Source organism: Dromiciops gliroides, chromosome 1, assembly GCF_019393635.1.
Source record: "Dromiciops gliroides isolate mDroGli1 chromosome 1, mDroGli1.pri, whole genome shotgun sequence".
Classification (NCBI taxonomy): Eukaryota; Metazoa; Chordata; class Mammalia; order Microbiotheria; family Microbiotheriidae; genus Dromiciops; species Dromiciops gliroides.
In genome coordinates, this window is record NC_057861.1 from 160,860,939 (window position 1) to 160,875,613 (window position 14,675).

At 37.2% G+C, this 14,675-nt stretch overlaps 2 pseudogenes; one reads left to right on the forward strand and one right to left on the reverse strand.

Moving 5' to 3' along the window:
• Positions 1-3,196: 3,196 nt before the first annotated feature.
• Positions 3,197-9,465, reverse strand: LOC122746756 (annotated as a pseudogene).
• Positions 9,466-13,757: 4,292 nt separating this feature from the next.
• LOC122746757 lies at positions 13,758-14,314 on the forward strand (annotated as a pseudogene).
• Positions 14,315-14,675: the final 361 nt, after the last annotated feature.

Here is a 14,675-nt window from a genome sequence, read left to right on the forward strand (position 1 = left end):
ACCCTACCTAAGGGTATTTAAGGATACAGACTCAGAAAAATGCAATAACCAATTCTTAGATTATATCTCCCTGCAAAATGCAGTCATATCAAGTCCACATGTTCAGACAATCAAACATGGAAGATCCCATGTAAAAAAAAAATCATGTAGGCTGAAAGAAAGCGATGTTTGAAGAGTCATATTATGGATCTTAAAAGGGAAACCGAGATTTATCGCATTTTTACCTGGAGTCACAGTGGGATGAGGTTAATGATAGTGAAACAGATTTATATCATATGAAAAGCATTAAAAATATGAATGATGTTGGCTCCAGATGTCACTTATTTGTGCTGTATAATAGCAGTAGAACTGCTTGTAACTAATAAACTGTGTTTAAAGTCATTTGTAAAATTACTCTGCCCAGCCCTTCTCTCCATCATTCACTGCTATTGACACCCATTCATGAGCTCTACAACTAGCTACAAGTTTGCTCTCTTCCTCTATTTCTTTCAAAGTTTTTTTTAGGACATTTCAGAACATTCCTCCATTTTTGTCCCCACTGGAAGCCCCACTTTTGCCAGTATTTTTTTTTTAGGTAGATGGCATATACATATCTCTTACCTAGTCCAGGAGGCCTCTAACCCTCCAAAGTATCTGTGATCTCACTGATATGGGTATTATTTCCAATGACAAAGATCTCAACCCATCCATGCCTACCAAATTCTGTCCAGCTCTTGTCCATGTCTTCTCATAAATTTATCATAAGAGGAACAACCAATGTGATAGCATGAGAGGATGGGACATAGGACTTCATCACATTAATTTAATGTTGTGTATATACCAGTGGAGCACACAAAAGTGGGCTGTCTAATGACTATCCCTCACCCTTGCTATATGACCAACCCATACGTTCTCTGGTGCCATAATACCTTTTTTTAAAAAATGATATATTTATTTTCATATCACAGTCAGTGATGTCTCAGATGACATTCCTTATGCCACTTCTCCATCATCATTTCTCATTTGGAATATGTTTGACATATTATTATAGAATTCTTGCATAAAGTCTTGTAGAAAATGTTGCTCCTTTTCAGTTCTAAATCTTTGATAATGACAATTTCTCTTCTAGTTCTGATTGTCTCTAAACCACCATGATACATAATTAATTGAGAGACAGAGTGGTTCATCGAAAAAGATTACTTTTTATAGGCTCACAAATTTAGAACTGTAACGATTAGAATGACACCAACTGCTGGAGACTTACTGTAGAAATGAGATGAACATCTCTGAGGGCAAGACCATGCGTCTTTTCTTTGGCGTCAGGAAGTGATGTTTGCTGGTGAGAGGAAGAATGGGGAGCCGGGAGCTCTGTCTTGCTCTCTTTCCTTTGGACTCAGGTGGAGAGCAGAGCTAGAAATGTGCTCTCCTTTTAATAGATAGATGAATGTAGGCCTTTCTCTCTCTCTTTACCAAATTCTTATTCTCCTTAATAAATGCTTAAAAGCCTAATTCTTGCTAAAGCTTATAATTTATTGGCAACCACTCATTAGATATTTTAGACAGACTAGCTAGAATTTTAGCTTTAACAGAACTGGAATTAACCTTAGGAACCTTATAGGCTAATCTCTTTTTACTCATGAGGCACTGAAGGCCAAAGAAATTTAAATGACTAGACAGGGTCACACAAGTAGCAAGTAGTAGAACCAGGATTTGAAACCAATACCTGGGGAGCAACTAGGTGGTACAGTGGATAAAGCACCAGCCTGGATTCAGGAGGACCTGAGTTCAAATCAGGCCTCAGACACTTGGCACTTACTTGTTGTGTGACCCTGGGCAAGTCACTTAACCCTCATTGCTTTGCTAAATAAATAAATAAACAGACAAACAAATAAATAAATAAGAAACCAACACCTGCAATTAAAATCCCAGCTGTTGTCTTTCACCTATGAGAATTTAAGCAAGCCACCCGACTTCTCAAGATTTTCTAATATAGAAAATAAAGGACTCTGAGTTGTGTAATTTTTGAGGTCCCTTCTAGCTCTAAATTAATAATCCCATGGAAATTCTAGAGAACAAAAACATAAGAGAACAAATATTGTTTGGAAAGTTCAACAAGGTCATAAATTACATGTTTTCTAGGTAATAAGAACTTTGAAGTCATGGGATACGAACGAAAGATTAAAACCCGATTTTTCCATCCTTAGATCAAGTGACTTCCTCTCAGTGAATTAAATAAGTTTTAGAAAAAAGAAAAGTGTTTGAATTGGTTATCTTGTACTGTATAAAACTTCATGTTGTATTACCCTTCTTAACAAGGTACCTTCCAAATCTCAAATTCAAGGTCAGTATAGTACCCTTTTATGGGATTATCTTAATGGGTCATTCCAGGGCTTTACCAGGCTGGGCTATCAGTGATATAACTTTTTATATGGACCTATAAAAAGATAATGCCAATATAGAATTTAATAATAGTAACTATATGGATATAGGTAAAGAATATTTTGGCTAGACCTATCCTATATCACTCTCAGTTATCATAGTAGAGCCACATTCACTGCTAACAGGTCAAATAAAGCTATTTGTTGGAGAGAGAATGCAAAGGTAAGCCCATATGACACATGGTCACGTGGGTCCTGGAATTCCCTGGATCTTAGAATTCCTGAACTCTATCTGTGTAGCAGCAAGAATGTCATCAGAATATTCACCAAAGAAGAGATGGCCAGGCCAAGACTGACAGTGACCATGGTCAATTAGAGTATGGAATTTTCAGGTAACACCATAAGTCTATGGAAACTATATGTTAATCAATGCATAATACCAAAGAATGGTCCAATAATAATTAAGAATCACAGGGGCAGCTAGGTGGCACAGTGGATAGAGCACTCGCCCTGGAGTCAGGAGGACCTGAGTTCAAATCCCACCTCAGACACTTAACACTTACTGTGTGACCCTAGGCAAGTCACTTAACCCCAATTACATCGCAAAAAAAAAAAAAAATTTAAGAATCACACCATGAACAACTGGATAAAACATTAAGGTTTGGCCAACTGTAACAGGGAAATTAGATACTGTAACCACTGCATTTATAAACATGGGAAGATACAAGAAAAGACAAGGTGCACAAGTCATTCCAAGCTGTTGAAAGAGTAGCCTCTGTTGTGCTTATCAGGTTCTTTGGATTGTGGTGTATGGTTGGTTTGTTTCAGTTGTGATTTTATTATTTTAGTACATAAGCAACCAGAGCTGAGGCTGTGGATGATTCATATTTCCAATTGGGTGGGAGCACTCTCTTGGTCTTGTAGTAAGGAGCCAGTGGGTGAATTGGATCTCTTTGGGAATTTAGAATCTTTATCCTTTCTGCTACTCTCAAGATGTTTTCGAACAGCAGCAGCTTTCTCAATCAAGTGATAAAGATCTTCAGCAAGATGGTGACAGGGGAGGGGTGGAGGAAGGGCTGTGGAGAAAGTCTCTTGGGCTTTAGAATTCTCAAAATGTTGTTGCCAATCCCAAAGCACACTTGGGCCACACAATGAAACTCCCTCAGGATCACAGAGATCTGAGGCCCTTCTTGACCAGCTTGTAGATCTGCTCCTTCACCTCCTCCCAGGTGAGTTTCAGCCACGTGGGCACACTTCCGAGGTATGGCAGAGCCGACAGTGACAGGCCCTTCCCGGGAGCATACACCAGACCCACGAGGGTGACAATCAGACAACCAAAGAGAGAAGACTATAGAGAGTAGGGCAGGTTGTCGCTCAGTTTCCTGGAAGTGAAGTGTTCTTAGCGCTACCAAAAGTGACATCAGGTCCTTTGGATTGGTACAAAAAGTGCTTCTCAAATTTTTGGGTCTCAGGACTTCTTTCCACTCTTAAAAATTATTGAGGACTCCAAAGAGCTTTTGTTTAGGTGGGTTACATTTATCTATATTTACCATATTCAAAATTATAACTGAATATTTATTATTGTTTATTAATTCATTTAAACTGTTAATAAATCCACTGCATGTTACCATAACATATTTTATGAAAATAGTATTTTCCAAAGCAAAATGAGTGAGGATGGCACTGTTTGATATATTTTTGCAAATCTCTAATATCTGGTTTAATAGAAAACAACTGAATTTTTATATCGTTTTTGTTGTTCAGTAATCTGTTTTGTTGTTGTTCAGTCATTTTAGTCGTGTCCAACTCTTTTTTGATCCCAGTTGGGTTTTCTTGACAGAGATACTGGAGTGGTTTGCTATTTCTTTAACCTCATTTTACAGATGAGGAAACTGAGGCAATCATGGTTAAGTGACTTGCCCAGGGTCACCAGCTAGCAAATATCTGAGGCTGGATTTGAACTCACAAAGATGAGTATGACTCCAGGCCTGGCACTCTATCTACCATGAAACCTCACCACCCCATTCAATCTGTTTCAATAAATTATTCTGATTGAAGAATATGAAGAAAATTTGGCCTCATATAAATATGTACTTGGAAAAGGGAGAAGTGTTTTAAGTAGGCAAATCACTTCTTACAATTATTATGAAAATAATTTTGATCTTGCTTACCCTCCTGAAAGGGCTTCAGAGACTCCTGGGAATTCAAAACCACACTTTAAGAACTTTGAGTGTAGAATACACTAGAATAGGAAGGGGACTAGGATTTGAGTCCCCGCTCTATCCTTAATTGATTGTGTGACTTTGAGCAAGTTATTTCCCTTCCCTTCCTTTCTCTCTGTCTCCATTTCCCTATGTGTAAAATAAGGGAGTTAAACATATGGTTTCTAATGGTCAATGATGCGAAGATTTTACCCAGTTCATTATCTCCTGAAAAATAAATCAGCAACTTTTGAGAAGATATTTCTGATTGCCTTTGCTTGCCCCTGGCTTCACCAGTTCAAGAAAAGCTTAATCTCAAGATATCATGTATAGGTTTTTTTCATATGAGTTCTCAGGATAATTGTTTTTCTCAAACTTTGAGAACAAAGGACAAACAATAACAACAACAAGAAAAACAGGAAGATCAAGAGAAAAGGACCAGAGAAAAAGGACTGGAGGAAGTCTGAAATAAGAAAAAGAACATTGCTTTTGGATTCATAGTACTTGGCTCCAGGATTTACTGCTCATCTGACTTTAGACATCACTTCTGAACCTCACTTTCGTAGAAAATGAGAAATTTGGACTGGGTCATCTCTAAGGTTTTTTTCCCACTCTAAATTCTATAATTCTATCAAACGATGCCTAAAAAACCAATGTGTGTTCATGTTGGAAAAATGAAGAAGGCCATCCATGTGTTCATAGTTGTGTTTCATCCCTGCTGACGGCCTTGTCTTAGACAATTGAGGTTGTCAGATAATCCAATGATGGCCTAGGTTATATCAGTGTCGGTCTCTGTGCCCAGAAGCATAGACCCCAAGGCTAGTCAGGGTTGGGATTTCCACTGTATAAAGACTGACAAACATTCTTCTTCGCATCATTTTATTTTCTCATGTTTACTTCATGTAGGGGTTTACATCCTTTATTTCACTCAAAATTTTATGATACTATTTGTATGAAAGATACTATTCAAAGTTGTCTACTGTAGTGTGTGCTTCAGGAAGCAATTCTCACAGGAATGAGTGACTCATTGCTATGGCTCAATGGGACACATCCAGACAGGATCCTTGGGTCCCATAGACTATTTTGTCTGCCCAGAGGGCAGGCTACAATGACAGTGATGTCACTATGACGGGGACATTCTCCTTCTCCTGTGTTAAGGAATTCATTTTAAGCTGCAGGGGGGACTGTTAGATCTTTGTTTACTTTCTAAATTGGCTTCTTTGGTTGGCCACGTTTTGTGGCAAAGATTAAAGAGCACTCTTGTGTTTTCTGATTCCAGAAACCATTTTGGGTACTAGTGACTTCAGAAAAAAAGATTAGGTGTTTTCTCTTTGAATTCTTTCTTTTATCCTTTCAAATAGGAGAGAAAGAGGATTTTGTATATTTCAACAATTGACATAAAAACTTAACTTCCTCTTTGTTCAGTAGTATATTAATGCAAAGATCAGTACTGGTGATTCCAATCAACTCCATTTAGCTAAAATAAGTTAAGTGGGAGAGATAAGATTAATTTAATATTCTGGTTAACAGACTCATTGTATCTACCAGTTGTGTTTTTTTTAAATTCCAATACAATGAAACACATAAAAAATAAGCAGGTCATAATATAATCTTTGAGGATTCAGAAGTCACTTCAAGACCTTGCTGGCTATTAGAGCTTTCTGATTATTTGAATTATATCTGATGGGAATTTATTGTATAAAATTGTTAATGTTAAAATAATAATACCAGTCAGTCAACAAGCATTTATTAAGTACTTACTATTCTGGTGATACAAAGAAAGGCAAAAACATTCCCTTTCCTTAAGGAACTCATGTTTTAATGAGGGAGACATAGAGCAAACACTTATGTGCAAACAAGATCTATATGGTTAAACTGAGAATTTTACACACAGGGAAGGAAATGAAGGGGAGAGGGATAGAAGATGACAGAGGCCTCTTGTATAAGGGGAGACCTGAGCTGTCTCAAAGGAGGGCAGGGAGTCCAGGATATGGAGATGAGGATGTAGAGCACTCTAGGCATGACAGACAGCCAATACAAAGGCAGAGAGCTGAGAATTGTGTTCGAGGAAGAGCATGAAGGCCCATGTTTCTGGATTGTAGAGTGCAGAGAGGAGATCTTAGTGATCATCCATTTTAACCCATTTATTTTACAGATGAAGAAACTGAGTTCCAGAAAAGCTAAATGACTTGCCCAGGATCATACTAGTACTTTGACTGAAATGTGCTTTGTACCAAGTAAGGTCTTCTGGTTCTTTGGGCAGGTCAGTGGAGCAGTGGATGCCCAGCCTGGAGTTAGGAAGACTCATTTTCCTGAGTTCAAATCCAGCCTCAGATGTTTACTAACTGTGTGACCTTGGGCAAGTCACTTAAACCTGTTTGCCTCAGTTTCCTCATCTGTAAAAATTAGCTAGAGAAGGAAATGGCAAACCATTCCAGTATCTTTGCTAAGAAAAACCCCAAATGGAGTCATTAAGAGTCAGACATGACTGAAACAGATGAATGACAACTTCTGTTTCTTTTCATTGAACCATGGTGTTGGTCCTATTGTTATTAATGTTAACAGCAATAAAAACTTCCAGTGTAAGTATCATATTTTGATTTTTGTATACTTCTTTGAAAATAAATTCATTATCAAAGATTTTATTAGTGGCACATTGTTAAGTCAATAATTAAGCAGACAAGGAATTAGCTCCAAATTAAATCTGAATATTGATGCATTCTCATAGTGTTGTTTTTTTCATTATCATCATTAAATATTTACTAACTTATTTAAACTGCAGAGACAAAGAGAGGATGGAAAGGGGGAAATAGTAAGAGTCAATGAAGAAACAGTCAATGATATTCTCTGTTTCTACTTTCATTGTGTGTGGGAGTTATTCATTCCACATTTTGAGTTGTTATAAATTGATTAAAAAAATACTCCCCCTCAACAACATTTACTACACACCTATTATGTGTGAGACACTGCTCTGATATGGATATATATGTACACAAATGAGAAGAGGTAAGATGTGACACAGACTAAAAGGAAGATATAGTTGAAATGCTTTAAAGCAATGTGAGGATGGAGAGAAGCATAATTGCTGCTTAAATGCAATATTTGTATGTGTTACAGTTAAAGTTTAAAGCCTCCAATGAAGGGTAACACATGGAGGATAACTTTCAAACAGATGCCTTGCCTAGTTCTGAAATGTGACATGTCATTATTTCAGAGGGAAGAGTAGAGACAGTATGTACACATGTCCAGCAAGATTCCTAAGCCTGACCTCTGGTTGCCCCCTTGTAGACTCAACTCAACACCAGCCATTCATTTAAAGATTCACTTGAAGTAATTCAGCCATTCCCCAATTGATTGGCATCCTTGCAATTTCCAGTTCTTTGCCACCACAAAGAGAGCTGCTATAAACACTTTAGAACATATAGATTCTTTTCCTTTTACCTAATCATCTTTGGAAATATGCCTAGTTAATGGTATTGCTGAGTCAAAAGATATAGGCACTTTAATAACTCTTTGGGCATAAATCCAGATTGCTCTTCAAAATGGTTGGATCACTTCACAGTTCCACCAACAATGAATGTGTCCCAGTTTTTCCACATCCCCTCCAAAATTTGTTACTTTCTTCTTCAATCATTTTAACCAATCTGATAGATTTGAGATGATATCTCAAGGTTGTTTTAATTTGCCTTTCTCCAATCTATAATTATTTAGAACATTTTTTCATATGACTATAAATTGTTTTGATTCCTTCATTGGAAAGAAATTGAACTTAATTTCAAGCTCAAATTATACAGGGGTTCTTGATCTGAGGTTTGTGAACTTATTTAATATTTTGATAACTGTAATTCAATACAATTGGCTTCTTTTGAAGTCCCATGTATTTTATTTTATGAATCTAAAACATTTTTTCTGAAAAAGAGGCTATGGCTTCACCAGACTACCTAGGAGTTCATGACACAGGAAAAGTTAAGAACCCTTGAATTAAAACCCTTTTAAGGCACCAACTTAGTAAATGCTGATATGCATCTCAGAGTATAGCTCTGGACTTTAATAGGTATTCAGCATAGATGGCAATCTTGTTGACACATAATTCAGCAGTGGTAAAGATTAGCCTTTCAAAGATTCCTCCATGAAACTCAATTATTCCAAAACAAATAAACAAAAAGGCAAATGGATTATAGGCAAAAATCGGGCACTCTGTTGTACTTGTAGTTTAATATGCTCTATGTTGTGTGAGATTGGGGCATGGGTTTGGGGCTATATTTGAAAGGGCCAGTTTTTATTCCAGTCCCAGACTAATAATGTATTAGTTATACATGGAGGAGGAATACTATTATTCGTTGCCAATGATGGACCTCCCAGGAGGGAAAAATCTTCTTTAACAAGTATCTATTCTCAATCACCATCTCAAACTTCACCTCCTATTGGAATACCACCTCAAAGTGCTGGCACAGACACAAATGAGCACACACATACATCTAAGTACATTCAACCACACACTAAGAGCTTTCTGTCCATAGCAGGCTTGGCAGTTCTCAAGGTGACCATCAATATCTGATGTACAGTTTATGGAAAGAGGGATTTCATTACCTCTTTTATAGCACATTAAAGGCTAAAAAAGTGCTACAGTATTGTATATACTGTATAAGAAATTCCCGGTATTTCTAAATTTGTTTCTGTTTCAGTTTAAGATTGCCCCATAAAATAAAATTTCTTTAAAAGCTGCACGTCATTATGTTTTGATTTAAAATTAAAAGAGCACCATAATTCTTTTGATTTTGTTAATATTCCAAAAATAAATATTTTACTCATAAAGGTTTAGGAAAATTCATTCCTGTTTACAGTCCTAGCACATGTCCTGCACTGGTTCCAATTCTGGCAGCCAAACAGCTGTCTCGTCCACCCATTCTCTTCAGCAGCTGTGCTCCCTTATTCACCTAGGGACCTGTTTAAAAGCATTTACGGACTTTCATATAGACAGGTGTCCCTGCAAAAAGGCAAAGCTGCCTTCTCAAAAATTCAATAAGAAGGATCCCCTATTTAACACTATAAAATATTTGAAAATTGAATGCAGGTAACAATTATGTATTTATGTGTGTGCATGTGTGTACGTATATATGTTGATTTCTTTAAGCCATAACAATCTAAATATTGTGTTATTTATGTCTTTTGCCCTTCTTGAGTTCTCTTAAACCTTTAGCAAGATGCAACCAGCTGGTGGTATCAGTTTCTGCTTTCCTCCAATCCCTAGATGTGACCCAGCACACTGGCATGATCAATTGGATGGGCCCCTGTGCTTTATATACCAGAGGTACCTCTAGCCTCTAGATGCAGAATGTTTTTCTCAGCCACACTGGTGTTTATAATAAATATACTAACATCTGGATGAAGAGACCTGTCCCTTGGAGAATGTTAATACTTCAAACCCACTTTGTCTGGATATTAGGGTTTATTAGGGGTTCCTCCAGGTGCAATATTTAATTTGTACAGGAGGAGAAAAAATTCTCTCTTACTTTCAGTGAAAACCATAGAAAAGGACAAGGGAAATTTTTATTCTAAGCCTTGGATAATGTATTGGGTATACACAGATGCTGTTCAGTGAGCAGCCCAATCTGTTTATCAGTTAAATGACAGCAAAAAACAACTTGGGGTTTATTGATATCATAATTCCTAGCCTTCTTCCATTTCTTTCACTGCAGCTTAATAGGTTAGACTCTCCCCTCCACTGTGAAAATTCCCTAGACTGCAGGAAAGACATTAATTTGTCAATTCCAAATTTGTACTTAGGGAAAGGAGAAGAATGGGTGGCCCCACTCCTCCATTGTCTAAGACAATCACCCTGAAAAGGACCTTCACCTAGAGTAGTGGATCTCAAATACTTTGGTCATAGGATTCCTTTATATTTTAAAAGATTGTTAAGTATTCCCTAGAGTTTTTGTTTGTGTGGGTTATGTCTATCAATATTTGCCATACTCAAAATGAAAACATTATTTTTATTAGGGCAGTTAGGTGGCACAATAGAGTGTTGGGCCTAGAGTCAGGAAAACCTGAGTTCAAATCTGACCTCAGACGCTTGATAGTTATGTGATCCTGGGCAAGTCACTTAACCCTGTTTGCCTCCGTTTCCTCATCTGTAAAATGAGATGGAGAAGGAAATGGCAAACCACTCCAGTATCTTTGCCCAGAAAACGCCAATTGGGGTCATGATTAGTTGAACATGATTGAATAACAAAAGTATTACTATGAAAATAGTTTTGACTTCATGGATCCCTTGGAAGAGTCTCTGAGATCCCCAAACCACACCTCAAGAACCACTGACATAGATCAGAACTTGCCACCACCAATGGGTTGTTATTTTTCTGTGGAGGCCATTCCTGACACACCTTTGAACCTGTGGTGGCTCTTAGTGATAATCACTCTCCTTCCTAAATACTCACAAATCATCCCTTTAAAAAGACATCCTAGATTGTTTTCTAGGAATCAGATCCATCACACTCTGCACTATAATTTGAAGAATCTACCTTTTGCTAAAGTCAACTATGTTGTATATTTGGGTCAGAAGAATTGGGTTCGAATTGTAGCTCTATTATTTACTACCTGTGACATTGGGACTTTTGCTTCCTCATCTTCAAAGTAAAGGAATTAGACTGGATGATCTCTAAAGTCCCTTGTGCCAGATTTTATTATGCTTTTTTGAAAAATAGTACATTTTCCCAGTTTCAAAAATGCACCACCTCTTCTCATTCTTCTTGACTTGTTAAAGCACTCAAAATAGCTCAGTAATCACATCTGCCATGTTTTCTAACACCAAAGGATATATATCTTCTGGGTCTGGTGACTCGAACTCATTGAGGGCAGCTAGGTGTTCTATCATCATCAAAGCAGCTTCACCCTGATAAAACTGTTTTGGAAGATGGGCTAAACCAGGTTGAAGGTAACTGATGGGTCTCAAACCTATTGATGAATTAGGGAGATGTCTATCCCACACGTGAAGACTTTCCCCATGAGAATGAGCAGATGAATACAATTTGTTCCAAAGGCCATGAAAGCGAGTGAAGCAAGGTCTGTGGAGTGCTTAGAGCTAGGTCAGACATCAAAGACATCGAGGTCATCTACTGAACCTCCAGCCATAGCCAGTCTTCATTATTTTTGTCTTGCCACTGGATTTCAATGACTCTGCAAGAGAGAGTGAGGCTGATGGTTTTGTACTTAAATCCAATTCATGTGTAAGTCAAGACATCACTCCATGATGCCATTGGTACTCCTTGAAAATGAAGGATGAGGGCAGCTAGGTGGCACAGTGGATAGAGCATGGGCCCTGGAGGAGTACCTGAGTTCAGATCCAGCCTCAGACACTTAACACTTACTAGCTGTGTGACCCTGGGCAAGTCACTTAACCCCAATTGCCTCACTAAAAGAAAGAAAGAAAGAAAGAAAGAAAGAAAGAAAGAAAGAAAGAAAGAAAGAAAGAAAGAAAGAAAGAAAGAAAGAAAGAAAGAAAGAAAGAAAGAAAGAAAGAAAATGAAGGATGAGCAACAATTACTCCTGGATTTCAATTCCATCATAATAGCTTTGTTCTAGATTTCTTAGTCCTAAGATTATTCTCTATGTTAGAAAAATACTCTAACAGTTCAGTGGTCTCATCAATTTCAAGTGTTCTTGATATTGGGTAGATAGGAATGGAACACTTGGGTTCTCCATTGGTAATGTTTGGCATTCATGATATAACTATTCTTTTTTTCTAGTCATAAATAACTCTTATGACATCCTTTACACTGTTTCTCTGACATAATTCTATATTTTAATATGTATATTCATGATTTCTCCATAGTCCAGGGTGATCCTCAATATTAGCCATTTGAAAATTGTTGTTGTTGTTGTTAAGTCATTTCTGACTCCTTATGACCCCGTTTGGGTTGGGTTTTTTTTGGCAAAGATACTGAACTAATTCACCATTTCCTTCTCCAGATCATTTTATAGATGGGGAAAATGAGGCAAACAAGGTTGAATGACTTTCCCAGCATCAAACAACTGTTAACATGTCTAAAGCCAGATCTGAACTCAGGGAGATGAGTTTTCCTGACTCCAGCTGCCCTTTGAAGATTGTAGCATCCCATAATTTATAGCCATTTAACATTACTAGGGGAAAAAAAAGTTGAGCTGGGGATACAGGATCTGATCACTGATTTCATCAGTATAAGAAACTTCCAATATGGAAATTCCTAGGGAACTAATTAAGTGACTTACCTATAATAAGACAGGTAGTATATTTCAGAGTCGGGACCTAATTCTTCCTGATTTCAAGTTCAGCTCTGTGTCTACTATGCCACATTGCCTCTCTCTCTCTTCAAAATATATTGGCAATATAACAACTCTGTGGGGGCTAAGAATTGGAAATCAAAGGAATGTCCATCAACTGGGGAATGGCTAAACAAGCTGTGGTATATGATTGTGATAAAATGTTATTATTCTATAAGAAATGACAAGCAGGATGATTTCAGAAAGGCCTGGAAAGATTTGTGTGAACTGATGTATAGTGAAGTGAGCAGAACCAGGAGAAAGAACATTGTGACAGCAGTATTGTTTGATGAAGAACTGTGAATGACTTAACTATTATCAGCAAAACAATGATCCAAGACAATCTCAAAGGACTAATGATAAAGCATACTATCCACCACCAAAGAAAGAACTGATATTGATCGAACACAGACTGAAGCATACAATTTTTCACTTTCTTTCATTTCTTTCCTTTTATTCAAGTTTTGTTATACAATATGACTAATATGATAATGTTTTACATAATTTCACATGTATAACCTATATCTGCTTACCACTTCAGGGAGAGGAGAGGGGAGGGAGGCAAGGAGGGAAACAACTTGGAACTCAAAACTTTAAATGAAAATATTTGTTATTTTAAAAAAGAAAATAAAAGAACATATGTCATTTTTTAAAAAAGAAAATACATTGGTGTTGGTGTAGTGGGGACTGGAAATTCCTCACAAACCAATACAAACTCGCTACAAACTCACCCCTTTCACTCCCTCAGTGGATTGAAAAAGGACAGGGTAGAGGCTAGGACAGGGGCTGTGATGGTGAGGGCAGTGGTGATGCTGCTCTGTGGGAGCTGGGAAGTATTGAAGACACTGGGCAACCTCTGCCAAGTTCTATCTGTACAGTGAAGTAGTTTACAGTAGACTATATGCCATCTAATGCTCCAAAGAAGCCTTGATCTCCATAGACTCCTTTTACCATGGAACATCACCCCAAATTTAAATAACAAAATCCAGATTTGAAAAGCACAGAGATAATTAAGAAGCTTCCTGAAGCTCAGAAAGAGCTTCCAGAAATCAAAGAAGAAAGTCTATGAAGATTCTACCAAAGTATGTTTTAAAACATACAAAGGAGAGGACCCTAAATATAAAGTAGAACTCAGTCATAATGAGAAAAGAAATTTGAAAGAATAGAAGCCTCAAAAAAAGGCTAGAAAGAAAAAAAGAGGCTAGAAAGGAAATAACAAAGAAAATAGAGAGAGAAGAGTTTTTGGAAAGACCAGAAAATGTTGCTCAGGTTAAAAATATTTTTATTTCAGAACCCTTTAAGGAAGCAAAAGTGATTTCACCATAGAAAATTATGAAGCTTTTAAATGAAGAGTGGAAAATTTTGTCATCTCAAAAGCAGGTATATATGCAACTTGAAGAAGATGATAAAATTCATAATGCAAATGAAATGAAATCATGAGAAGAAAAAAATGCTTGAAATTGGAAAGATAATTGACATTTTAGGAAGCTAGAAGTAAAAATTGAGAAACACCTTGAAGCCATCCATTAATGTTTGTATTTACATAGTGAATATAATAAATACTCAAGGAACCAATCAGGTCTTGACTAAGAAGAACTATGGCAAAATTTCTAAGAATGACATTGGTGAATATTTTATATTAATCTCTTTTTGTTAAAACATGCACTTTAAAGGGCAGCTAGGTGGCGCAGTGGATAGAGCACTGGCCCCTAATTCAGGAGTACCTGAGTTCAAATCCAGCCTCAGACACTTGACACTTACTAGCTGTGTGACCTTGGACAAGTCACTTAACCCTCATTGCCCAAACAAAAACAAAAAC